General features: G+C 42.0%; 1 long non-coding RNA gene across 2 annotated transcripts in view; it reads left to right on the plus strand.

The window, feature by feature from the left end:
- Positions 1-2,351: 2,351 nt before the first annotated feature.
- Positions 2,352-27,237, plus strand: part of LOC123372137 — a 118,670-nt gene continuing 93,784 nt past the window's right edge. For both annotated transcript variants that reach the window (XR_006580123.1, XR_006580124.1), the window contains exons 1-2: positions 2,352-2,405; positions 14,567-14,694. This is a non-coding gene — a long non-coding RNA (uncharacterized LOC123372137). The remainder of the gene's footprint in view (positions 2,406-14,566; positions 14,695-27,237) is intronic.

The raw sequence follows: 27,237 nt of genomic DNA on the forward strand, positions 1-27,237 counted from the left end.
GGTCGGGGGAGATGACGTAGCGGCGGGCGGGGGGGCCGCCGCCACTTGGGCGTACGCTCTGGGGGCCGAGGGAGGGACGCCCGCAGAGCTGGTGGAGGGAACAGCGGGGAGGGGCGCCGTGGCCGGTGGCGGGGCCACAGCAGCAGCGGCAGGCTCCGCCATGGAGGGCTTAGTCTTTCTAGCGGGGCCCTTTCCCTTCTTTTTGCCCTGGCCCTTTCCGCCGGCTGGGGGGGCTCCCCCAGAGGCGGAAGGGGCCAGGGACGTGGCAGCAGCAGAGGGCACCCCGTCGGTCGCCGCTGCCGGCGCCTCAGCGGGAGCGGTGGCAGGTGGTCCGGCAACGGCGGGTGAGGTCGAGACCGGGAGGCGTTTGGGGGGAGCAGGCGAGGGAGGGGGGGGGACAGACGTCGTCCCGGGAATCCCACCCGCCGCCCCTCCCGCCATGCTGAACGGGGAGGGAGGGTAAACACCGGAGAAAGGGGGTGGGGGTAAGGGACAGGTCACCTACTCCTCCCTGCTAGGCTGTGGGCAGGGAGGATGGTGCCAACAATGGGGGGGGGCAGATACAGGGACTATCGAGGACTTCGGGGGGGGGGGGGTCAGTCACCGACAGAGGATTGAAATCCGGCTCCTCTAGCTGCACTAGGGGAGGGGAGGGGAAACAAGAGCAATGGGGGGGTGCAGTGCAAGAGGGGCAACTGAAACAGGGGAGAGGCACAAGCGCACTGATGGAGCTATGGGTGCACGAAGGGAGGGGCTAATCAGGGCAAGGGGCCGCGGAGGGAGGGGAGCAACCAGGCTGGGAGTGGGGCGGAGGGACCAAGGGGCTGGCGTCAGGGCCGGGGCAGGACAAACAAAGCTGCAAAGGGAGATGGGCGGGGCAGGCAAACAAACTGAAGCTGGGTGCCGGGGGAGGGGGGGCCACAAGGGGCGAACGGGGCAGGCAACAAGGGGCAAAGCTAGGGGGCCTGTTGCAGAGGGAAAGGGGTCAGTCCAGGGGAAGGGGGGGGTGCGTGCACCCACAAGCACTTGTGCAAAGTCAATGGCTGGCTGGCTGCCGCTGGAGGCCCAAACGGTGGCAATAGGGCGTGGCAGGCCAGGCGAGCAGCTGAGTCCCAGAGGCAGGAACTGAGGCAGATGGTAAGGGACTGCAGGGGTGGTGGAGGGGGCAGCAGTGGTGGTGGGGGTTGGGGGGGGGACACAGATGGACCAGGGGGCAGGCTCCACGCCACACCCCCGTGTCCCCACAAACACAGTCTAAACCCCCACCACTAGAGCACAGTCAAAAAGTTACTCAGTTTTTAAGGCCCCCTCCACAGTGGTCTTCAGATTCCTGTGCACTTCCCAGCAGCCGGTGGTCTTCTCAGTCCTCCTCCAGTCTCCAGCAGCTCCCCGGGACAAACACAGCTCCAGCAGCAGCAGCAGCCTCCCCTCCTCCAGCAGCCCTGGTGGCCAGGCAGGAAGGACCCCCCCAGGTGGTAGCTGTAGTGGTGGTGGTGGGGTCCTGGCTTCTCCCTCCAGAGGTGGGGGAGTGGGGGCTGGCCAGCAAGGCCCCCCCCCACCCCTCACTCACCCACTCAGCAGCAGTTGTAGCAGGAGCAGCAGTCCTGGGAAGAAGCACTCCAGCCAGCAGCAGCAGCCCAGGAAAGGAAGAAGGAGCTCCAGCCAGCAAGGCAGCCAGAGAAGGGGGGGGCACTCCAGCCAGCAGGGCAGCCCAAGCAGGCAGAGCGCTCCCTGGAGCAGGGTGGCCCCTGCTCCTGCCCGAAGGGGTTTAAAAGCAGCCTGGCAGGGCTTGAGAGCTGTGGCTCTAAAAGCTAGGCTGATTGGGGGAGTGGCTGCAGCTGGGCCACACCCCAATCAGGCCACAGCTGGCGCCTATAAAAGGCTGGAAGCCAGAACTACAGACAGTCTCTCTCTGCATTCAGAGGGAGAAGGGCCTGGCTGCAGGGAACTGAGATAAGGTACCTAGAGTGAAGCAGGGCTGGGGAAAGGCTGAGGAGCTGGGGAGCTCCAGCCTAGAAAGCCCCAGGCTGCGGCCTAGCGAAGGGCCAACAGGTACTGGGAGTTGCAGAGGGCAGCCCAGGGGTAGGCCAAGGCAGCAGGTCCAAACCCCTTTGCCTGTGATGAGTAGGCTGATACTGCAGTCTGCCCCAGAGTGTGGGGCTAGACAATGACTGGCAGTAGCCAATACTGAGGCAAGGTGGGGATAGAGGGTGGGGGTTCCCTGGGCAGGGGAAACCCAGAGAGAAAAGGGGTTACTGCCAGGGGGCAGCACCCCCATGTAAAAGGGCACCGGGTCCAGGGAGGGACACGGGGGCCTGAAGACAGGCGGATCACCGGCCTGCAGAGGGCGCTCCAGCGCTGGACAGAGCTAATTCCTGGAGTCACCAGCAGGAGGTGCCGCAGGGGTGAGTCTGACCTGTCTACAGATGGTAATAAGCAAGTCATGCAATTAGATGGTGTTTTATTTGCTAGACATTGGAGGTGGTATAACTACTGACCCATGTTAACTCTGGCAAATAAAATGCAGAAAACAAAACTACAGTGAATTACTCTTATCCCAACTGATTATTAGAATAGACTTTAATTTAAATCTCATAAATATTAGTCAGCAGTGTGATCTGGTAACCTTTAAACCATTGCTACCTACATAATCAATTGCTTACCACCAGTCAGGTTTTTTTCACCAGAAAATCTGGCTCTAAAGAAGTCAGCAGCTAAGAGTGGGGGAAAGATGTCTCCTCTTCTACAAAAAGGCCAGGGCCCTGCTGTCTTCAAGGTGCTAGAAGACCTTGAAAAAGGGATGAGGACAAAAGAAAGGGGGCAGGGCTGTTGGAACAGGGAAAGACAGCAAACTGACAGTTAATGTTTGTCATCCAAATGGGCTAACCTGTCACAAATAATGACTGAATAGTTGAAAGGGACAGTTTTCGAATGATCTATAGGCTGAAAGTCATTCATCCAAACTACATGAATAACACATACATTTGGAAAAAAATCTGGACTGATTTGTGAAATGTTACACAGTTAACCCTGCTTTGGGTTAACAAATGTGACTCGTAACAAATAGCTCAATCAATTGTAGCAGTGGGGGCAGGGATGCACAACTGTTTCTGTGGTCCAATTTAGTGCCGCTCCCTGCCACACTTTCATGTGTAGAGACAGGAATGCTTCAGGCCTTAGTTTTCTTCAGATTCTGGAGCTGTTAGAGAATGGGAATATTAGTAACTGAACCAGTAGGATCACATCATTTTTGAGCATCAGAGATGCAGTATTTCCACACTAGTCGTGATGTGTTGGATGCAGATTTGCTGTCATAGTTGGACTTCCCTCGGAGCTTCTGTCCCACAGTTCTTGGCACTGCTCTCTCAAGCAGTACCAGACCATGAGGATGAGAGCTCCCGTCACTGTGGAAAAGAGAATGAAAGGTGATTGCCCTATGGAAGCTGTCTGGCTCCAAGTGTGATGGCTCAGTTGGGTACCAGTCTGGGAATGAGAGGTCTATGGTGGGTGCTGAATGGCATCACATTGTATGTTGCAGGGACATGTGATCAAGTTGGCCAGATTGCCTGAGATCATCAAGCAATTTAAATAATTATGCTTTCTGAACTGTGCATGAGCTGCTGATGGAATTCATGTGCCCATTCTGAACACTCCTCACCCTGTGCCTTCAAACACGCTCAGGACTATATTAACAGAAAGGAGTACTTCTCAGGAAGTCCCCAGTGGTCCATGGATCATTGTGGCAGTTCTTTGATATGTACACAGTGGGTCTCAGTAGAAATAATGCCAGAATTTTCAAATTCTTTTCACGAGTAGGCAAAGTGGAACTCTATTCCCATTGCATCACAATAACATTAATGGTTTCTCCATTCCCGCCTGTGATTCTGGGTTATTGCATATACCCACTTCTGCCATGACTTCTGAAACCATTGCCGGGTTACACAAACACAGAGACACTGATTCAGCTATATACTCAGTAGGTATAGGATTATTGAAATTAAGATGGAGAGGACTGTTGACCCTTATGCCAGTTCAGTGACTAATGTAGCAATTCCATTTTCTGCCTGCTGCATTTTGCATAATATATGTGAAAGCAAAGGTAGAATCTTCACTGCAGGCAGTAGTATTTGCTACCACCTATGCATAGGATAGACAAGCAGTTGCAACTTAGGCTGTTGTTTACATTAGCATTGTCGTCAGTCAGAGTGCTGTCAGACTAGAAATAGTCTATGCACACACTGTCAAGCTGGCGGTAGAGAATTGGGAATGGATCTTATCTCTCAATGACAAATGTCTGTTTCTAGGCTACTTTTAAAAATTATATCCCTGCTTGTCTGCCATTTTGAGTCTAGCTCCCCGCTAACTCCTCCAGCAAATTTTGACTAGCCCTCTCCCAAATTCCTTCAGCTCTGCTACATGGAATGCAAACAGCTATTATTATTGGCAGACCAGGTGAGAAAATCCCTTTTTAAAAAATAAATGTACTGTTGTGTGATGGGATGTTTTTATCACCATATTTTTAAAAGTTGTCTATCTGCTAGGGAAATATAATGACCTAGAAAAACATTACATCAGTTGTATGTTGCTTGGTTCAGGGAATTAATCTTCTTGCTTTTGTATTGCTAAAAAGCACACTACAAATTGAACATCAACACATTAACATGAATAAGAAAGTCACCCTAATAGTTTTTTTTCTTTTTCTCTCTTGCTATTTCTAATTCTTTCTCTTTTTGTCGTCACCCCCACCAACCCACCCACACTTAGTTACATGTGGCCTATACCAGGTTGGGAGTCCCTTCAGTTTTATTGATGAAAGTAGAACTGACTGAAGTTCCTTGAAACCATCTTTTGCCAAAAAATACAGATTTAGGTTCATGGAAACAACTGCACACTTATTTTTAAAAAGGGATCTTCTAAGCTTGGCTGCTAATAATACACGGAATGCTGATCCTCAGTAGCCGAGTTCAAGGAGTTTGGGAGAGGGCTAGTCAAAAGAAGTGGAGGGAGTAAATGGGGGCCCCCCACATATCTCATTTTGCTTAGGGGCCTGAAAAATGAAGGTGGACCTTTTGGGGGGCTAGAGTAAAGACTGCCGGACAGAAGATCCAGGTTCTGTCACTGGCTTATTGAGTGATCTAAGGCAAGTCACTCAGGACAAAATTTTCAAATTTGAGTGCCTGCTGCCAGGTAGCTAAATCCACACTTAGTGATGTGATTTTTTTTTCCTCAGTGGTACTGAGACACCTATAGCTCCCATTGACCTCACTGGGAACTGGGGATGCTTGACATTACTGGAAAAAACATGAAAGAAAGATAATCATGTATGGAAAACATAACTTGGATAGTTTTAAATAGGTCAGCTCAAGTTGCAACTGTCAAATGTTTCACCAATTTTCCACTTTTATTTAAGTGCCAGACTCTTGCAATGCAGAATTGTTTGGAATTGTTGTTAGGCAGGCAGGGGGAAGCGGGAGTGATTGGAAGTACACCTGGAGCTGATGAGCAAGGGTGGAAGGGGTAGTGTTTAAGTACTATACTATGAATGGCAAAGAAGGAAACTGCATTAAAATGAGGCAGGCTCCCTTGAGATGAAAGAAACTGAGCTAGTCTGCAAATAAACTCTCTCTGAGGCTATGGTACCTTTCTTTTCCCTCAGTTTCACGAATTGGATAAGGGTAAGTATTGCTTGTCAAATAGCAGTTTGTTAGCTGTCAGCAGCACCCAGAGATGACAAAACCCCAAATCAGTTTTTGTAGATTCCCAATAGTGGCCAGTTGTTGAGCTGAGAAGAGAGGAAACATCAGATGTTGCTTATCAAACAAAGACCCAGTTTTCATGCTTAAACCTCAAAGATAACTTGGATTTTCAGTTCTTAAGACTGTGAAAAAAAGACCTTTGTTCCTTTGAAGTAACAAATGTGAAATGAATTTTAATCAGGACCTGCCAATATCTATCAGTGCACAGCATTTCATATCACAGATAATAAGAGTCTGGAGAAAATGACAGACTGAAGAAAGTGAAATCTGGAAGCAAGGCACAGAGTTTTTGGTATCCAGGTCAGACAAGGGTACAGAATGCCTTTTGCAAATGAGCAATGAATGCTCTTTGCCATATATATACAGAGAGAGAGATTTTTTAAACTAGGGAATTTGGTTAATTCTTATTTGCAGTTTTAAAAAAAATCTAATCAGATGCATATGTTAACAGAAAATACAATTTATTGGAAACAAATGGAATATATTATCTACGTGCTAAAGTAGTATATTAAATATTTATTGCCAAAGGTGCCCAATACAATCATTTAAAAATAACCAACTCTTACAAATACAGAAGCCAATAGCATGGCTCAATAAATACCAGTGGAAAAAAGACTAGGATAATATGAAGGGAAGGATTTGAGAAATGAGTAGTAAGATCATACTGATGTTAAATTGCTCATATTTTGGGAGGCATTATACTTAAGGATCCCTTTTTCCTATATCATGAAGTTATGACTATGGATTGTTTTCCAGATAATGCTAACAAACATTTTAAAAAAGGAAATGAGATGATAGTCATTGTAGTTTCATTACTACTGCTGGTAGGAGAATACAGAATAAAATCAAAGCATGAACCTACAAAGCTTATTACAGATGAATGGTGTTGAGGCCAAGAACTTAGATTCTAAAAGGGATTGGGAATTTATGTGGATAATGAGACTAACCAGAATTATAATGGTTTATGCTTACACCATTTTGGAAGTGATATTAAATCTAATTTTTCAGCACTGAAGCCAATCTTTATCTTTAAAGGATTAGGAGAAGATCTATTATGGGGGATAGAACTGCTCCACTTCTGCCTGCTGCAGGATTCTTACCATTTTCTCTGAAGCACCTGATGTAGGTCATTGGCAGAAACTGGACAGGATGGACCTCAGGTCTGATCCAATATGACAATTCCTCTAATGCTAAATTCTATGTTCTCCCTGCAAGGCTTCACTGCGCCTTCCTGTTCAGCAGTCACTACTCAGAGGGGCTCTATTTTAAGGCCTGATCTACACTGGGGGGGGGAGGGGGGGTTCGAACTAAGGTACGCAAGTTCAGCTACGCGAATAGCGTAGCTGAACTCAAAGTACCTTAGTTCGAAGTACTTACCCGTCCTCACGGCGCGAGATCGAGTCCGCGGCTCCCCCGTCGACTCTGCCACCGCCGTTCGTGGTGGTGGAGTTCCGGAGTCGACTGGAGCGCGTTCGGAGTTCGATATATCGCGTCTAGATGAGAAGTCTGAGAAGTCGATCGCTACCCGCCGACCCACAGTGGGTGGGTAGTATGGACGTACTCTTAGATTTTATACTGCTGCCCATCAGCATAGTATCTGAGTGCCTTACCCCTCTTCTTAGGGCCGGTATGGAAAGGAGAGCACCAGTACTAACAGGAGTGAAGGAAATAGTAGCTAATGGGCAGAGAGACAGAATGAAACTTTGCAAGGGCAGGACGGAATATGCTTCCTGGAGAGGACAAGAGAGCCCACCACCGAAGAGAAGGGAAACGTGGAATTAACACAGGCTATCTTGTGAGCTACAGATACTTCCACATGTGTGGGGCTGCTCGGCATGGGGAAGGACCACTAACTCAAAACTGAGTAGGAATACAGCAGTGCTGTTCCTGTAGATGCAATGCTAGGACGATCAGGATCACGTGTCCTTCCATCCCTCCCAGACTTTGTACTCCTGTGCTGACCACAGTATGACTATGAGACTCATACATTTTCTCTCCTTCTCTTCCTCCAAATTGCCCCCCTCCCCATATGTGGTCATATTTCTTGCTAATGTTCAACAGGGACTCAGGTGATTTGGATTGGCGGAGCAAGAGTCTCCTGCCTGGAGCAATCTGGGTGCATGGAGGGAGACCTGAAAAGTATGCACACAACTCTTGCAATCATGCACCAAATATAAAGACCTGAGAGAGGGAAAACTTTCTGCGTCAAAAGAATACTTCCAGAGTCTACCACCATTTGGCTGCTCTTGTACTATTTCCCCAGCAGAGGAAGTAAGAGGAAGCACACTGTCCTGGAACCTTAATGCTATATGTGGGCGACTGCAGTGTCCCCTCTTGTAACCATTTTTCTGAAAGGATGCAAAGCAGTTTTGCTAGTCTTCCAGATGTGGTTCAATGGAGGAAAAAGGAAAGTGAGTATTTACCATCCAGCGCAGCATAAAACAACCAGACATCCTGTTATCAGTGGAAGATATGAAGTTAGAGTATCAGTTTTAAGGCCCTGAATGAAAAAGCCATAAGAATATTTATTGTATAGATATGAAGCAATCCTCTAATTGGCATGTAAAACACTGAGTTCAAACCTGCCTACACGCTTCCTGTCAAATCCTGTCATAATCATCCAATTCTCCAGAGACTGCTATTGCAGTCCTTGCTGACAGAATATAGGCAAGTCTAAAATACTGAAACTTGTTGAAAGGAAACCCAAGGGATGTTCACTTTATCAGAGGGAATCTATAAACACTGAGGTTGGCTCCTGAATAAACTGAGGAAAAGAAATGCCCTCAGCAAAAAAAGGGCTAAGGAGATAGACGGACTTCCTTTAGCTGAGGGAAGCAAATCATGCTGATTTGTGCAAACTCATGGAACTCATCATGGTTGAGTTCCACTGAAATATGCAACATTCACATCCTATTTTAGTCTCACGGCATTAATCCTGCTCTCTAGGCTAGTAACATATCATAGAAACTAGTGAAACAAAACAATTCCTTCTTTATATGGCTATTTATCCATCCATTTATCTATCTTAGTTGCCTTTGAAATAGCTATCTCCTCAAAAGTGCTGAAGGTTGGAGACTAAGGGCTAGTCTACACTTACCAGCCGGGTCGACGCGGTGAGTTCGACTTCTCGGAGTTCGAACTATCGCGTCTAATTTGGACGCGATAGTTCGAACTCCGGAAGCGCCGCGGTCGACTCCGGTACTCCACCACTGCAAAAGGCGGTGGCGGAGTCGACCTTGGAGCCGCGGACTTCGATTCCACGGCGTCTGGACGGGTGAGTAGTTCGAACTAGGGTACTTCGAATTCAGCTACGCTATTCACGTAGCTGAATTTGCGTACCCTAGTTCGACCCCCCTTCTTAGTGTGGACCAGCCCTAAGAAGGTTTGAGGCACATTTATTGTATCTTTGTACAATGACCATAACATGATTCAAATACACACAAGCTTTTCAGTGCACTTTTCTGGGCTGCAAAAACTATTTTGGAATTTCTTATCACTGTTTGTGATATCTTTTTATCCTGATTGTCCACATTGTAGCCAGCTGCCCTGCCAGCCACATTGGGTTACTGCAGGGATCAGAAGAAAATGAAATTATGGACATTGTGATGAAGTTTCTAAATTCACAGTACACTTAATCCCAGATAGATATTTTGGCATAGATTACTGCCTTCCCCTGGTAGGAAGGGGATAATTTGGGGGGAATGGAGAGGCTTACTAACAGCTATAGAGAAGTGTTTATCCAACTATGTGGGTGGGTTTTTTTAGTGGGGGAATCCTGTAGCAGAAGGAGGATCTCACCTCCAATGGGGTATAAGAAGCAAAAGAAATGTTACTTATGTTTTCCTTTAGACTTGCCAAAACCAAACCACGGCACAGACTATTCAATACCAAACACTGAGTCCAAAGAATAAATGGGCTAACAAGAATTAAAAATCAAGCTTTCCCTTGCAGATGGTTACAGTATACTTCTCCAAATATACATTTCCCCATCTGGTCAGGTCTTTCTCAAGCCCCATTTAAAAGATGGGTTTTCCTGTGGGAAGAGACTAAAGAAGGACATATCTCAGTAACATTTGCTGGGTGAATTTTCTCAGCAGTTGTGGGGCCTACTTACAAATGCTACTGATCCCTCAGGATCCACATAGATCCTGTTAGAAGCTTGGCTCTGGTTCTGTTTTCGTTGCAGGCTCCTCTCCCTAGCAGTGTGGCTCCATTGAAATGATGCTGCCATGGCTTCCCTACCTGGCAGTTTACCTGGAGTTTACCTTCACTTTAAAGGAATTGGGTTGGGGGGAGAGAAGAGGGAGTTCCCGCTCATGGAGGGTAGCTGTGGAAATGAAATACAACCCTTCTACTGTGCTAATATTGGGGAGGGAGTAATGTTCATCCCACCTTCTGCCCAGCTCACCTACTTCTTTTTCTGGTTGGGTCCATGGACACTCATTAAACCTTGTGTGAGGTCAAAGGGAAGTGAATAAAACTAAGCTCTTTTTCCATGTAGCAGGTGTCCTTTCCACACAAAGATCTTGGAAGGCCCTCCCTTGGGGTAGGTTGCAGTACTCTTTCTGAGCTTCTTTCTGATTGGGTTTGGAAAACCATGCTCTAGGACTCTTGAACCATACAAGGAATATAAGGAAGAGGCTTTGAGTTGGCACCAAAGTGTAGCAAGGAACTTCAAACAAGAATAAAACTGGTGACTATGTTGGCAAGTGTATAAATGGATTTGGGAATGTTTTTATAGCTTAGCACAGGGTACTCTCTTCCTCTTTAATGAATGGCCTCATTCATCATGCTTTAAAGGAGCATTTTGTTTGGTGGTTGTTGGGTTTGGAAAAACATCCAGAAGGCCTGAACTCCATTCACCAACTTGGCTCACCTTTTGTAGATACTCTGTATTTGCAACAGTCTGTATTTGCAAAAACCTCATCCTTCCACCCATGGGCTATATCAACACTTATTAAAAATAAATATATGGTGTTTATCTTTGAATATTGCATATTCATCCCTGTGATGGGGTATTTTAATCCCACCCTGGGATAGAAGGGGCTAAGAAGCAGTTCTTGGCCCATGTAGCCCCACCCCACCTGCAAAGGCTGCTGTAGCTGGTGGAGGAGTTTGAAGGAGAGCCAGACACCCCACTAAGGGTGGGAAATAGCAGATAGGACAGGGGGATGGACCTATCCCGCGAACTCCTGAATAAGGATAAGTGGGAGCCCTTGCTGTAGGAGATCCATGAGTGGCAGGTATCTCAGGTCCCCACTCCAGAGGAGAGACTAGTTTGTTTTTAAGGATTAAGGAATGCTTCACTTGGATTGTTTGTGAGACTCTGACCACACCCTGCACTGGGAAAGTAAATAGTAGGAAGTAGCCCTGAGAGACAGCCTTTGAGCACAGCTGGGTGCTTGCTATTGCTGCCACTTGCAGGGCCCTGGGTGGAGCCTGGTGGAATGGGAGGGCCTGGGCTCCTCTATTAACCACCATCCTATGAAGCAAGAAGAAGCTCCTTCCTTCCCCCCTATGGAGATAAGGGGAGACAGAGACATTGTAAGTCTTGAGGCAAGGGTGCAGTGCCCACAGGTGCCTGGAGTTGGGCTGAAGACACTTCCTTTTATGGGGACATTGGTATATTTTGGTAGATTCTGTTGCCCTGGAAGAGCATGGACTCAACTGTTGACCTAGCTGCAGGGCTTGGTCACTACTTACCAGAAGAGGGTCTTTCATGGAGCAGGAATGACTGAGGGCAAGAGATGGTAGAGATGGGGAAAAGCTGGGGCCCAGTGACCTAACAACTACTGTAGATAGCATTAATGGTAAGTCCAGCCCCAACACAAACCCCTTCATGTATCCCACTCCTGCAGCCTCTTCCCTGCATGATCAGCCCCGTCATGAAGTTTCTTCCCATTCTTCCTTCCTATGCAGCTGTCTTACTCTGCCCCATGAAACCCTTCCTGAAGCACCCATGATTATTTTTGTTTATTTATTTTATTTATGTATTTATTTGTTACACTCCAAAGAATAACTGATGTTATAAAGACATCAACTGAAGAAAAGTCCTGCTGTGAAGGGCTTAATCCAAAACATGAGAGAGAGAGAGAAGCAGTACTGGAAAACTGAGGGCAAAGTATAGCTTTGGTAAAATAGGCTTTGTATTGTATAACATAATATATTCACTTCCTGTGGGTTTTGCTTCCTGTATTTACACTGCTTCCAGTTGTATGGGGTCAGGGCATTCAGCTGTCCAGATCTATTTCTATAGAATTCAAGTGCCCATCTAAAGAAATGGCGTGGGGGGCGGGGAATGCCAGATTCTCAGCTGTGCCTGAGGAGTGCTTGGTGCAGATGGAGGGTACATGCACAAAAAATATAGTTATATTGATAGGGAAAGGGTGACTTTTGAGTTTGGTTATCTTGAAAAGCTCCCTGAAAACTCTTTATTTTCAAATAAATGATACTTATCTTAATTCTTTCTTCAGAAATGTTGTTATAATTTGTAGCTGATTTTTTGAGGGTTATTAAAAAATCTTTTTGGCAAAAATTGGTTGTTTGGTTCAAAGCAGCATGGTTTTCCTCTTAGCATTCAAATTAGAATACTAATAAAATGTGCTTTCTAATCTGCATTGCAAACCTTTCTTCCATTTCTAACTCATCCCCATACTGCAAAATCCTAGATCTGTTCCTCCGGCATCCTTGGCTTTTGAGATCTGTCTTTCTGCATTTCTGAAAAGAAAAATTTTAAAGATAACAGAATAAAATGAGAAGTTATTCACTGAATCCACACATTTCTGATAATGCTATGAATGCATACTGCAGGCATACACCAGAACAGCCAGTGAGACAAATACAATTATGGCACTTATGAGGCTATGTGTTCTGGTACAGTATACCTTTTTTTCTTGTAGTTTTCGGATGTTTAATCAGTGGAATTTTTGTCCTCATGCAGTAACAATGAAGGCTAACAAGGGGCCACAGAATGATCCCAATTGGGTACGGAAAGATTGTCTTCCAAGGTTACTTTCTCAAGACTTTAACTTCTTTACTGAGCCAAGTGTTCAAAACCGGGTGTTTCAATTGTGCATGCTCTGGAAGCAGAGCTGTGTGCAGGGATACTGGAACAATTGGTATAGTGGGGGTGCTGAGAGCCATTGAACCAAACTGTAAATGTTGTATATGATGGAAACCACTTCAAGTCAGGGTGTGCAGCAGCATCCCCAGCACTCCTAGTTCCTGTGTGTGTGTGTGGTGGGTGGGGAGGGCGAATCCCAGTTTGAGAAAAAAATATGCTGCATCATGTTAAGCAAATGGGTTACCACTGAATAACAGTTTCTAGTTTGTGACTCTGTGAGGGTGCAGTAATTAGACATAAATCTATTTTATCATTTGCCAAAGTCTGAATACAAACTGGTATCTTGTTGGACTTCAGTATTTTCAATACTCTCGCAAGCACTTCTAAACAGATATTATCTGTCTCAAAATAAGGTGGATTTGTTGTTGAGAGTAGACTCAGAATAATTTTTTTTTAATCAAAACTTTTGTGTGGCCCTTTATCTGGGGGAATAATGTCCATTTGTTAGTTTTGGTTAAAATATTAAGAATATAGAAAAAAACCCAAAAACATTGGGGTGAGATTCTTCTCTTTGTTACCCTATTTTCATACCCTTGTACCTGCCCGGACTCAGAAGGAGTTGCTCTTGATTTACACTGGCAAGAGAGGAGAATCAGGAGCAATGTGTGGTGTTTTGTGTATGTAGGTTTCTTTCTTTCTTTCTTTCTTTCTTTCTTTCTTTTTCTTTTTTTTAAACAGCTTCCTGGTTTTTTTGCTTGTTTTGAGTAGTAATTTGTATATTGGCGAGGAAAAACCAGGGTAATTTCCCCTTTTAAACGCACTCTTCCCTCACCGAAAATGTTCAGTGACTATCCTAGCAATCTTCTGGACAGTGTGGTAAGAGGCACAGAGCAACTGCTTGACTATTCTGCAGTGGGGACCAATAGGAGGCCCACAAAAGCGCAGTGAGCTCTTGTAATTGCTCTTTTTGCTCATTTCTACTCATCCACATTGGATCTTGATCCCACATTCCTGTATAGAGGCCATGGGAGAGCTATTGCTTTCTGGGGCCAGCAGTGACTTCTGTGGAGCCACCTGCAGGGGAAGAGAGAGGGGCTCAGGGATTTGTGGAGTCAGTGTGAGTCCTTCAGAAACAGCACTTGGAGTTGGCTGTCCCCATCTGCTTGCTTGTAAGGAGGGAGGATAATGAAGGACCTCTAATTTTGAACTGTCAGCCAGCTCTGGTGCTAGGCTGAGGCTTGCTCAGCTTCATGCTTATCTGGAAGCCATTCAGCCAAGGAAACCTTTGACCCTATGTGGGAACCTTAGAAAACTCTGCCTCCCTCTCAACTTCCATTCCCAGTGACCTCGCTTCTATCTGTATCGGGGGTAAAATCACTGATTCTGTACTCAGGAGAGTGATGGGGCTTCAGCACCACTTCTTAGGTATTCCTGTGCTCCCAAGATCTGTGTGCTGCTCCAAAAGCATGCAGTCTGAACAGCTCTGGTCAGGGTTCCTGAGCAGTAGGGTCAGGATTCTGTAACCATCCCCCCCACCTTTTAAGTTTATATTATAATTTAAGTGTGGACCTCATCCTGCAAAGTAGTCTTTCCTCCTCTCCCAAAGATTTCACTCTAGGCCCTTTGTTAGGTCAATGGTAGCTTGATCTACAGTTTTCAGAATCTTTGTATCCTTCACCCAAGAAATTTGACAAATCTTTGTCTCTTGGATCAGGTAAGCATATTTTCATTGTTTTATCTGTTACAGAGGCTGAATTCACCTTGAATCTGGAAAACCTCATGTCCTGATCTGATCTGTTATCTACATCCAGTAGTAGGTTTGCAGCAGTCGTCTACTCCAGGATGCATGGCATGGGAGAATATCTGCCTTCTTGGGTAGGTATCTTTTATTTAATTGTTTAAAATCTCAGTAAGGTTATAAGCTGATAGTGGCATAATTTGGAACAGTTAAAGATGTGCTCTCTACATCCCTGCTTCCTTTCTTTGGCTGAGGCCTTCGGGAATCTAATTGCTGGTCACTGTTCTCTATGTGTTCTTCCATGTGTTCACCCCAGATGGCCAATTGATCTAATTTGATGTTTGAGGCAGCAGTTGCTTTTTGTGGTCTGACAGGTATTGATATCTTGCAGCAATGTGATTACCGATCCTTTCTGGATTGCATTATAGTACCAGGTGAAAAAAGATGGATTGCTTTATATCCCAGTTCAAGCAGATGGCTCTTTGTTTGGTAAAGGGGAGGGAAAGAAGGGGAGTTGTGCTGCAACATGTTACCTATACATTTTCTCATTCTGAAAAATGATCTTAGATATTTTCCTTCTATAAACTTTTGCATTAAACTTTCTACTATGAATTCTTGTTTTCTGATTTGTATAAATCTTACATTAGCTATGTATGTTTGCTGAAGGAATATTTATAAAAAATCACAATAAGGACATAATGGTCAACAATTCTGACACTTTTCCTATTCAGATTAGACATCTTTTTTTTTTAAAGGTTTTTCATATAAGTAACATAACTGAAAAGAGAGCCAGGTATGAGAGTATTTTATAACTAATTTCAGATAATATTTTCTTATATAAATCTTTGCTTTCTTTGCTACAAACTATTTATCTACCAGAGAAAAAATCCCTTTACTCAAAAAATTCCACTACAGGTAAATTATGTATCTTTTTATCAATGTTTTAAGTATGTCAACTGCATTGGACAGAACTCAAATCTTCTCTGAAACTGATTAAAGTTTAATTGTGGAGGAAAGAATAGAATTAATAAATGCCCAGCTGTGTTTCTTGATCTCTTTTCTGGTTTTTACTTGGTAGAAGATAAAAGAAGCAATCACTCTTTAACTATGTAATTAATTTAATATCTGAATAACTTAGCATTCATGAATGTATCTCTGTTTTATCTCATCATTTTATATCTTTGTTTATCTCATCATAAAATTTGCAGAGCTGTAGCTGCGAGGGTAAGAAATCATTTAAGTACTGCTGTTGAAGCAGATACACCTTAATTTGTATGCTGAACTTTGCATGCATGGACAAAAGAATTTTGATTTCTAAAGAAAATATCAGAGGGTAATGATACTGGATTGGTTTGATTTACTCTAGTGATGATGTCTTCATTAGTTGGAACAAATGATTAATCTTTCTTTACCACAGCCACTGCTGCGCTTTCTCAGCCAGCCATTTTAATGTTCAAGTTGACAACCAGTCAGAAAGAATCTATTACAGATGATCAAAGCTCATGCTAGATAGTTTTTTGCTTTAAAATGACAAGCAGAAGATTTTTGAAGTCTAGAAAAGGTTATTTGTGCTTTAATCTGTATGTTTTGATGCTCTGCACGTAGCATTCTGTTTGTTGACTTATATCTTGTTCTTTTATGTGTTAGTGAATTTTACCTGTTTAACCACTTTGTAAAGGTATGTAGAAGTGCTGGATGAAACTGACTATTACAAAATAGGAGGGGTCTCTTCACCAATACACACTGCCTTCCAGGTATAGGGGTGTGGGGTAGGGAGAGGAGAGGAAGTAACACAAATCTCACTGAACTGAACACATAACTGGTGCCAAAAGGCTCCTGAGCCCCTAATGTATTCAGCAACAAGTCACACTGGATGTGTGCCAATCAACTGAGTTTCAGAGACTATGACAGCAGGAAACGAACCAGAAAACTTCTTAAACAATTGTTTTTAAAAGGTGTTTTGATCTACTGTTCACACACTTGCACATGCCACAGGCTGAGGAATTTAAAACAGGGTGCTTCTCAAAGATCTGAGTGCAGGCTATTAACAAAGAGAATTGTTTTTTTTATACGCGAGTTGGTGTCTCCCTTGCCCCCATTTTAGGGTCTGAACACTAAACTTTAAGTTTTTAAAATTGTGTCTCTTCCACAGACTTTTTTCTCCTAGACACTTCGATATTACATCTAATCATAACTCATCCATGCTAGTATGATACTGCCTGAAGTTCTCAGGGGATGCACCCTTGTGGCATAGTATACCCATCTCATCTTGGAAAAATAGACAAGAGGTTTTTGCTTTGCTTTGTCTGTGTTTGTAAAATGCAATTCTGACTGCAGAGCTTGCGAGACTCCCTTCATAACAAATGGATTCTGTTTAGGATATTATGTTTCACTGAAACACTTTGAGAGAATCTACTCACTTTTATATATCCTACATTTAAAGACCATTATAATTATGGAATAAACACTGTAAACACAGATCGTAATGCTAAATTCACACAGCTCAAGAAACCTGAAATAAAAATGGAATAAATAGCAAACATGATGTTCCCCTGGTAGTGTAGGAACCATGGAAAGTCCCCGACATTGTAGATGCTGCCAGATTTCACTAGCACAATCAAGTGGGCAGCCGTGGACTAGATAAACATGAAAGCCCAGATTCTCAAAGGTATGAAGCATCTACCTCCCATTGTTTCAGTAGAAGTTAGGAACTTAAATACCTTTTTGGGGTTCTGTGCTGAAGAGTCCATATTCCTTGGGTGGGGCAGGACTAGGCATGGCACCAGTTCCAAATATGCCAGGGTGTTCAGGGGTCACAGCCCTTCTAGTCTAGGAGCTAGAGTAGCAGTTGTGGAGGGTATCCCCATGCCCTCCTCTGTCGGGATGAATGCTATGCACCCTCCAGTGTAATTTCACAGAGCTTCTCCAAGAAATATTTGTTTATTGTGGCTTTTTCCAAGATGATAGGGAAGGTGAATACAGCAATCTTTTAAGGTGCTCATGCTATTAATAGGTTTTCTTGCAAAGGATGATAAAAGATTATCTGCCTGTTGCTTGGAAAATCCACCATTAGGTATTTATTTATATGAAGCCCTTGTGAATTCCCAGTCAAGGGGAAACTTAGACCTTTCGTTTGGAAGTTGCAAACTCAATGCTTCCCTCTTTTGTGTCAAAAAATAGTTATAAGATGCATTTCCTTTTCTTTGACACTGGGAAAATATTCTTAAAATCCACCTCTTGAAGATTGTATCAGAGGGGTAGCCATGTTAGTCTGGATCTGTAAAAGCAGCAAAGAATCCTGTGGCACCTTATAGACTAACAGACGTTTTGGAGCATGAGCTTTCGTGGGTGAATACCCACTGACATGCATCCGACGAAGTGCGTATTCACCCACGAAAGCTCATGCTCCAAAACGTCTGTTAGTCTATAAGGTGCCAAAGGACTCTTTGCTGTTCTTGAAGATTGGAGACTCCAATAAATTTAAATTGGGAGAAATATAAAAAGCTGAAAATATACAATTAAAGAAACAATGAAGGCAGATGTGTTATCATTTCAGTCTGAGTTACAATTTTCTCTCTGCCTGGGCTCTGCTGAGCCAAAGGGGAAAACATAACCAAGTAAAAGTTAGTTAAGCTTGCTGATTTTAGGCTTACACTTTACTTTGTAAAAACAAACCTATTTATGCTAAAATTCTGCCCAGATGTTCTCAGTTCAGATATTCTTCTCTTTCTAGACACCTCAAATACCAGATAGACTGTCAATGTGAGTTCCATGCACATAGGCAGAACTGAATGTAAGTGATAGTGTCTCATGGGTTGATTTGAAAGTAGAATTTTATCCTACAGATAGAATTGTGTAATCCCATCCATACTCTTTCCTCTCTGGTACAGTCAAGTCTGTGAGAGCTCATTATCCAAAAAGATTCCTACACAAAATGAGGTTACAAAACACTGACCTTTTGAACTTTTAATGGATTGTTCAACAACACTTGGCTCCCCTTATTGCAGTAGCTTGATGCTACAATTCATCAAGATCACTTCTGTATGTTTAAAACGGCTCTAAATTCAGCAGACACATTCCCTAAGAAATTCCATCTTGTATAAGAGGATTCCTTGATCTGAGTAGAGCCAGTGGAATGTCTCTGCATCACCTTCCCCACTGCAGCATCAGTGTAGGTGGCATTCAAGAAAAAATGATGTGACCAAGAGACGTGGTCAGAAAATGGGGGGGTTGTTTTTTTTTTCTGCAGAAAATGTCAATAAAAATGAAAAACGTTATTAAAATGTTTCATGAAAAATCAACCTCCCAAATATTTTGATTCAGAAATATTGCCATAGTACCTCATGGGAATTCTAGTTCAGGTGCCTCTTGTTCCCATTCTCCTCTATAAACCAGGCCTTTCATCAGACCTACACCCTTCTTGATGTGCCACAATCTCCCTTCATGATGAAGAGAGACAGTTGCCTTATGGGAGTCCCTGGCTGAGGTGCATCATAGAGGAGAAAGGGGACATGAATAAACTGAACTACAATTTCCATAAGGCACCATGGCAGGCTATATCAAAGTCTTTGGTTTTCTAGGCATTTGGGCTTTCATCAAAAAATGAAAGTTTTCTGAGAATAGCAGATGCTTTTCACAGGAAAAAAAATCATTTAGTCAAAACAATTTCCCATCAAAAGTTTCAACAGAATTTTTTTGACCAGCTCTAGTGGCCAGGTTATGTTATCTAGCTATTCTCAGATATGGAAAGACCTCTCACCCTTAAGCAGTTGTTGCAGCCCCATTTAAATCCTTAGCTTAGGACCAATGCCCAGGCCCAGAATATCGGAGGTGCACTCAACAGAATGTAACTAGAGTAGAAAGACTACCCCACTGTTTCTACTGTAGAAGTGCACAATTTTAGTATATGGTTATCTGTAAATTGAAATACTCATGCTTTCAAAATGCTGGAAGAAAATACACTTTAGAGCATTTCATCTGGAAATAATACAGGAAGCTATATTATACTTATTTGCAGTCAAAATGGGTCAATGCTACTACACAGTAAAATAGTTGAAATTGTGCTAACATACATCATCTGTTGGAAAGAGAGCACTTCCTTGTACTACTTACTGAAAAGGAGTGGGGCTAATGGAGCTGCTATCCACAAGGAAAAGCTCAGGAGGCTTTTCATTGCAAATCCATAGTTGTATCTGCACAGAGGTGAACATTCATTGAGTCACCTCTAGGCAACTCCTAAAGTGAAATTAAATCCTTAGAGGAGCAGCCCCTCATCTTATACATTTCCTCAAAGAGGGCATTCATAACAAGTACTTCCAAACAGGAAGGTAATATCTTTTATTGGACCAACTTCTGTTGGTAAAAGAAACACGCTTTTGAGCTCTTCTTCAGGTCTGGGAAGGGTACTCAGAATGTCTTTTTCACCAACATAAGTCTGTCCAATATAAGAGATTACCTTATCCCTTGTCTCTTTTATATCCTGGGACCAACATGGCTACAACACTGGAAAGTGCTTCCAAAGACAGCCTACTTGGAAAATCTCATGGAAGAAATCAAATGAGACCTTGTTTAAAAAAAACAAAAAACAACTCCAACTTGGGGGGAGGGATAGCTCAGTGGTTTGAGCATTGGCCTGCTAAACTCAGGGTTGTGAATTCAATCCTTGAGGGGGCCACTTAGGGATCTGGGGCAAAAATTGGTCCTGCTAGTGAAGGCAGGGGGCTGGACTCAATGACCTTTCAAGGTCCCTTCCAGTTCTAGGAGATTGGTATATCTCCTATTTAAAAAAAAAAAAATTACACTGACAATGATCAATACCCTACATTTGAATTAAACCTTTGGTGCTATAAAATCAAAAAATTTACATGTATTATGTTCAGGGCTGATACTGTTGCCTATTATTAAGGATATGTGACACGTCCCATTAAAAGACTCCATTTTCATTGCATACAACTTTGCCAAACGTAAACCATTTGAGCTAAAATTTTCCATGCCATATCTCTGCTTCAGGCTAAATCTTCTTGGAAAACTTCAGCCTAAATGGTTCGGCAATTTCCATGAACAAGGCTAAAGAAAAATATTGTGTTGCCCATGCTTAGAAAGAGGTCTGATGCTATGCCCCCCAACTCCCCTATACTTTGGAGTAGAGACTTGAAATTTGACATTTGACTTGAAATGTGAAATTTTCTTCACATTTATTTTATATAGAGCATATGTTTTGCACACTCTCTCTAAAGCCGAGAGTCAGGCATACAGAATTTAGGAGAAGCCAAAATTAAGGTTGTCTGTGCAACCTTAATTCAGCCCTTTTGTGTGTGTGCATTATGTTATAGTCTTTAATTACATTACTGCATACTATTTTTTCCTATCAGCCCCTACCTTGTTCAGTGCACAGAATGGATAGTGCTTACGGAATGAGCAGTTATTCAATAAGAACGTAATGACCATACCTGGTCAGACCAATGGTCCATCTAGCCCAGTATTCTGTCTTCATACGTACAGTGGCTGGTGCCAGATGCTTCAGAGGGAATGAATAGAACAGAGCAATTATTCAGTGATCCATCCCCTGTCATGTAGTCCCAGCTGAGACTTAGGGACACCCAGAGCATGGGGTTGTAGCCCTGACTATCTTCTTGGCTAATAGCTGTTGATGGTTTTATCCTCCATGAATTTATCTAATTTTTTTTATCCCAATTGTACTTTTGACCTTCACAACATCCCTTGGCAACAAGTTCCACAGGTAGACTGTCTGTTATGTAAAGTACTTCCTTTTGTTTGTTTTAAACCTACTGCCCATTATTTTCATCAGGTGACCCTGGTTCTTGTGTTATGTGAAGGGGTAAATAAGACTTCCTAATTAGGGTGACCGACTAGCCAGGGTGAAAAATTGGGACAGGAGGAGTGTGTATGTGGGAGGGGAGAGGGGAATAGGCACTTGTATAAGACAAATCCCCAAATATCAGGACAGTCCCTATAAAATCAGGACATCTGGTCACCCTATTCCTAATTCACTCTCTACACAATTCATGATTTTATATACCTCCATCATATCTCTCCCCACCTTAGTCATCACTTTTCCAAACTGACCAGTCCTAGTCTTTTTAATCTCTCCTTACGTGGAAACTGTTCCATCCCCCTAATCATTTTTGTTGTCCTTCTCTGTACTTTTTCCAATATATCTTTTTTGAGAGTGACCAAAACTGCACAGTATTCTAGGTATGGGAGTACCATCGATTTGCACAGTGGCATTGTAATATTTTCTGTCTTATCTATCCTTTTCCTAAAGGTTCCTAACATTGTTAGCTTTTTTTGACCACTGCTGCGCATTGAGTGGATGTTTTCAGAGAATTATGTTTTCAGAATATCTACAATGACTCCAAGATCTCTTTCTTGGGTGGTAACAGCTAATTTTGTTTTATTCTCATTGAGCAATGTGTGACCCCCATGCTTTATTTACTGCATTATATTAAAATCCTGCTCCAAAGATAGAATTATTAATTTCCTCATAGGCTTTTTGTGATGCTCATCACTATAGTATCTGAGTGCTTCACAAATATTAATGTATTTATCTTCACAACATGCTTATGAGATGAGTGGGTATCTTTTTTTTTTTTTTTGTACACAGGGAACTGAATCAGAGAGGTTAAGGTCAAAAGTAGTATTATATTGAACTCTATAAATTCAAAGCACTTCTCCCATTTACTTCAGTTGCAGCTGCCAGTGCTCAGCACTTCTGAAAATGAGACCCCATGGATCAAGTCAGGAAAATGAGGAACACACAATTAGTGATCACCTATGAAAAGTTTGGTTTAAGTGACTTGAGTAACATCACGTGAGAACTCTCTGTGGCAGAAACAGGGACAGAATCCAGTTTTCTAGGGTAGCATTCAATTATCTTAACTCTGACACCATCCTTTCTCTTTCTGCAATGCCCTGCCTCATTCACTACACACCTTCCAGCTTCTGCAACAAATGAGGCAGGGGTCCTACTTACAAAAGTCTCCTTCAGTCCACAACCCTGATTTATCCCAGACTAGATGACCCTTGTGGTGCCTTCTAACCCTATGATTCTGTAATTCATCCTGTACACTGAATAAGGCAGGGGTCCTGTGAAAAAATGGATGTGATCATGGAATTAAAACTGCAGCACAATATATGTACACAAGGCGGTTTAATACTGACATTTTCTAACTTTTGAGTGCTTGACTTTACAAACGTAATGTTCTTTTAAAGTAGTATTTTTTTGGGTGTAATATCGTCAAATTTCTTTAAATTCAGAGTGCATTTGACCTACTCACATCTATTTATTGATGCGTAAGGAAGTCAAGTTGATGCTGTTTACATGCCAAGAAGACATAAGGAGGCATAAGATAAAATACTGTCAGATAAATGTTTTTATGACTTCTCATTGATTGTGTTTCTTGCTACTCTTCTCTTTTTTGGCCTCTTGGCATATGTATTACACCACCTTAGACTTCTTTGGACTCAGCAGGCCAAATTTAGAGGTGATATGTAAGCCAGTTGTAATTATGTGCTGGTTGGTGCTTTCCCTTTTCTCTGGTTTGTGGAATGCTCTACCTCAAAAATAACTGCATTTCAATTCTGTTGTATGTACATACCGAAGTTTATAAAGAGCTTTGTATCTTTTACTATTATTATTATTATTATTTTATTATTTGTATTGCAGTAGCATCTGGAAGCCCTGGTCATGGACCAAGACTCCATTTTGCTCAGCAGTGTACAAACATAGAATGAAAAGATGGTCTATACCCTCAACAAACTTACAATGTAAGTTTTCCTTTAGGGCAAAAAACACTGTATAAATATGAAAATTACTCTTATTTTCATCAAGGTCCAAACTTTAAAATAACTCTACTTACTGGTCAATATGATAAGGGTTCCCCGCTCCCGGATAGAAAAATATAGTTTCAAAAAGCTTTTCTTTTCAATGATTTTTGACAGGTAAATTAAACAAGTTGAAATATTAGTCCTTTTCATCAAACATCTCTCTTGATCAGGATTATATGGACAGATAAGAACTGCATGCTTGATCCTAAATTGTACAGTGCTGTTAGGACTAAAGAGGTAAAAATTGGAGCAAGCTAACTTGTCCTTCATGCCTTGGAGAAGTGTCAATAGGCATGTTAGATAATTGCCAATGTTAGGCCTAAATTCTGCAGCTGCACCATGCGTAGAAAGCTCATTGGAATTCCATGTGTAGATTTGTTCCAAAATGAGACCCTTATTAATTAATTTATTGTCATCTCCAGTTTTGTAAAGGCACTGCGTGAGCTTCACTAAAGAGATGATTAAGTAGATATATTTTTGATATTTAACTAGTTCTGATATTGTCTGGTGATAGACACATCAGGGCAGTTTTGCTCATGTTTGTAGGTGGGAATAGAATTCAGAGGGCTGAGCCTTTAGTACTGGCAGGTGCTGCTTGCTTACATCCACATTTAAACAGACACAAAACATATTATGAGTGATATTTTGGTTTCCTTTACACTGGTGTGAATCTGAAGCAACTGTAATGACTAGAGCTAGTCAAAAATTTTGTTTAAATGAAACATTTCAACAAGGTTAAAAAAAAATATTTCAGCTGTTCTGTTTCACGAAAAATTCGGAGATTTTTTACTTTTTGTCCTCATTCGGGTTGAAAACAAATTTCAAGGCTCAGAATTTCGTGTGGGATGTAAATTTTGTTTTTCAACAAGCTTTTCTGATGACTCTCTAATTATTGATATCATGCAAAAATCCCCTTTTGGGGGGAAGGGTGGTCAAAATATTTTAAAACAACCACAATTTTTGACAGAAAATTGTTTTTTTCATAAAATGACATTTCATGAAAAGTGTTTGCTTTTCTGTGGAAACTTATTTATTTAGTCAAAAACTCTAATGTCTGACAACTGAATTATTTTGGCCCCAATATGGCATTTTCTGTATTTGAATTTAAATTTTCAAAATTGAAATTTTCCATTGAAAATTTTAAACAAAAGCAATTTTGTTTTTGTCACAATCTTCTGCTGAAAATTCACTACCCCTTTTTTTCATCCAAGCTCTATTTTTGGAGTCATCTTCTCTCCCCTGGCCCTGATCCTCCTCTGTCCCCCAGATGATTTTTTTCAGGAACGTTAAGGCACTGGATTTAGATTTAGAAGACCTGAGTTTGGTTTTTGATTCTTCCACAAACTTCCAGTGTAACCTGACTTTCCATGTAACCTGTGACTCAGTGTCTCCTCTATAAAACAGGGATAATACTACTTTCCTACTTCCAGCAATGCTGTGAGTGTACATTCATAAATTTGAGACGCTTCCAGATACTGCCATAATGGGGGATATACAAATACCTAAAGAGATAGATAAGAGTAAATCCATATTGTGTTGTAAAGAAGTACTTGCTGTAAAAGATAATTAGGTCCATTGATTCTTGAGAGATCACCTCAAGACAAAGTAAGGCACCTTCCTGGCTTCTATAGATTTTACATAGCAGAGATCAGTAGTAACCATTGCCAAGTTTATTATTTCTGATTGCATAATTATGTACACCTTTGTATTTTCTCAGTGCTCATGTAAGTCTACAGTAAACAGCATGTAGTTGCCACAGCAACTGTAGAACTTTGAAGCACAGATTCTTACTGTGTTTTACTGCACACAAGGCAACTGAGTAACCTGGCCAAAAAAGTGATGGTTTTTATTTACAATTAAGATTATTGTCTTGTGGTAGCATGTAGCAAACCCCAATGATGGACCAGAACCCCATTGTATTAGGTGCTGTGCAAAAAAGGGAAAAAAGGGTCTTTGCTCTGAGGAGCTTATAATTTAAGTGAAGCTCACAAAGAACTATTATGTCTCATTTAATTTAATCAATGTGTTGTACACATTTATATACATTGAAAAAAGAGAGTAAAGATAGTATAGCAGAGCCTTTCAACAATTTGATGTCCATAGATCTGCAAAGGACAGACTCTGCCTCCCTTTTCCCCAGCTTCAGTAGTAATACTTCAATCCACAAGTATCCCTTTGATTTTCATGGAGAAATGCAGAGAGTCAGTTGCTATTTTTCATAAGTACGGGTGGCAGAATTAAAGAAGAATGAAATGTACAGCCTTAAGGGGTATGTGTGATTTAAGCTGCAGATCACAGAAAAGATGGTCATTCTTTATGATAATTCCTGCATTGCTCTGGCAAATCTCCCACTGAAATCAGTGAGAATACAAAAGGTGAACTTAGAAAGACTAAATACAATAAAAGATTAAGAGGATCCAGTGATTGTGTTAACTCAATGGTGTATGTAAGAAAAAAACCCACTTCATTTTCTGTTTGCGCATCGATTTTTTTAGGATGTGTACCTTCACAAAGCATTATCTTATACCTAAATAAGAGAAAAGAATCAATGAAATGTCAGAGCGTGTTTGTTTTTTAATGCTTGTCATAGCTTCAGGCACCCAAACTTTAACATTTTCTTGCCAAATATGTACGTTTGACATGCCATTTGGCAAGTTTTATTTTGAAAGATTGCCATTTGCTATTAGTTTTGCATGTGAAATATTGTTGAAAAATATGGAATATTTATCGGAAGTTTTAAAAGTTATAACATTCCATGTTTAATTTGATCACAGTATTATTTCATTCACAGTAAGCAAGAATATGTTGCTCGGATCCTAAAAGATAAATTTTCTATTTTTAGTGTTTATCCAGGCAGATGTACATTACAGGATGCAGAAAATATGTCAGAACTAATAACAAAAGGGAAACGTGTAACAAACAGTAACTATGACTAATTATTTGGGTAAATTTATACCAAACTTGGAAGCAACAACTAACATGCTCAAGATGCTTTCACAAACAAAAGTTAGTGGTGGGAAAAAAGAGGAGTATAAATGGATTCTGTTATAATCTATTTTAATCCCTAAACTAGTGTTGGTATGATCTCTGATTCAAACAAAAGAATGAGCATTGCTGCTAATGCTTCCAAGGATAGCCTTGATAAAAAGTGTTTAAAAAAAAAAGGTGCTTGGCTTCTTCTGTCATATGCTTCAAGATCAATGATTGAGACTGGGTTTATATGTTCAAGATCAAAAAGAATGTTTAGGTTTGCATTTCATCAGAATTGTCTCAGACTCATCTCTGAGATTCTTTGATACCACGGGTCAAATTTAATAAATTGAGTGACTCCAGCAATGAATTTGGCCTTGTGTCAATTCAGCTTGGTGCCTCAGGCAGAAAATGAGATAGAAACTAAAGTTGCAGAATTGCTTGCTAAATCCAAACTGTTCAACTTGTTCAAACACACCTGAGGGCAGAATTTGAAGACTGAAGGGTTGCACAGGTGTCACCGAGGACCTAATTTTGCTGTAATGTGCCCTCCTTCCTGTTGTGAATAAAATAACAATGGACCAGAGAGATGATTTTAAGATTGGAGTCTAGATTAACTTTAAAGTATGGTTTAGAATTTGGGGTTTTGGCTGAACCAGGTCTGGAGTTTGGAAGGAATCTGTCAAGATAATCTTTGAAACATAAACTTACAATATCTATTTTTATTACAAGATTTCAATCACTTGGGGCTGTATCTGGATTGGATTTGGAAAAGCACCACCGTCCTTGAAATTTAGGATGCTGTTGAATTGGAGATCCAGTTCAGTCCTATCTCTGGAATAAAATTAAAACACAGCATTTCT

This window comes from Mauremys mutica, chromosome 6 (genome assembly GCF_020497125.1).
Source record: "Mauremys mutica isolate MM-2020 ecotype Southern chromosome 6, ASM2049712v1, whole genome shotgun sequence".
In the NCBI taxonomy this organism is placed as follows: Eukaryota; Metazoa; Chordata; order Testudines; family Geoemydidae; genus Mauremys; species Mauremys mutica.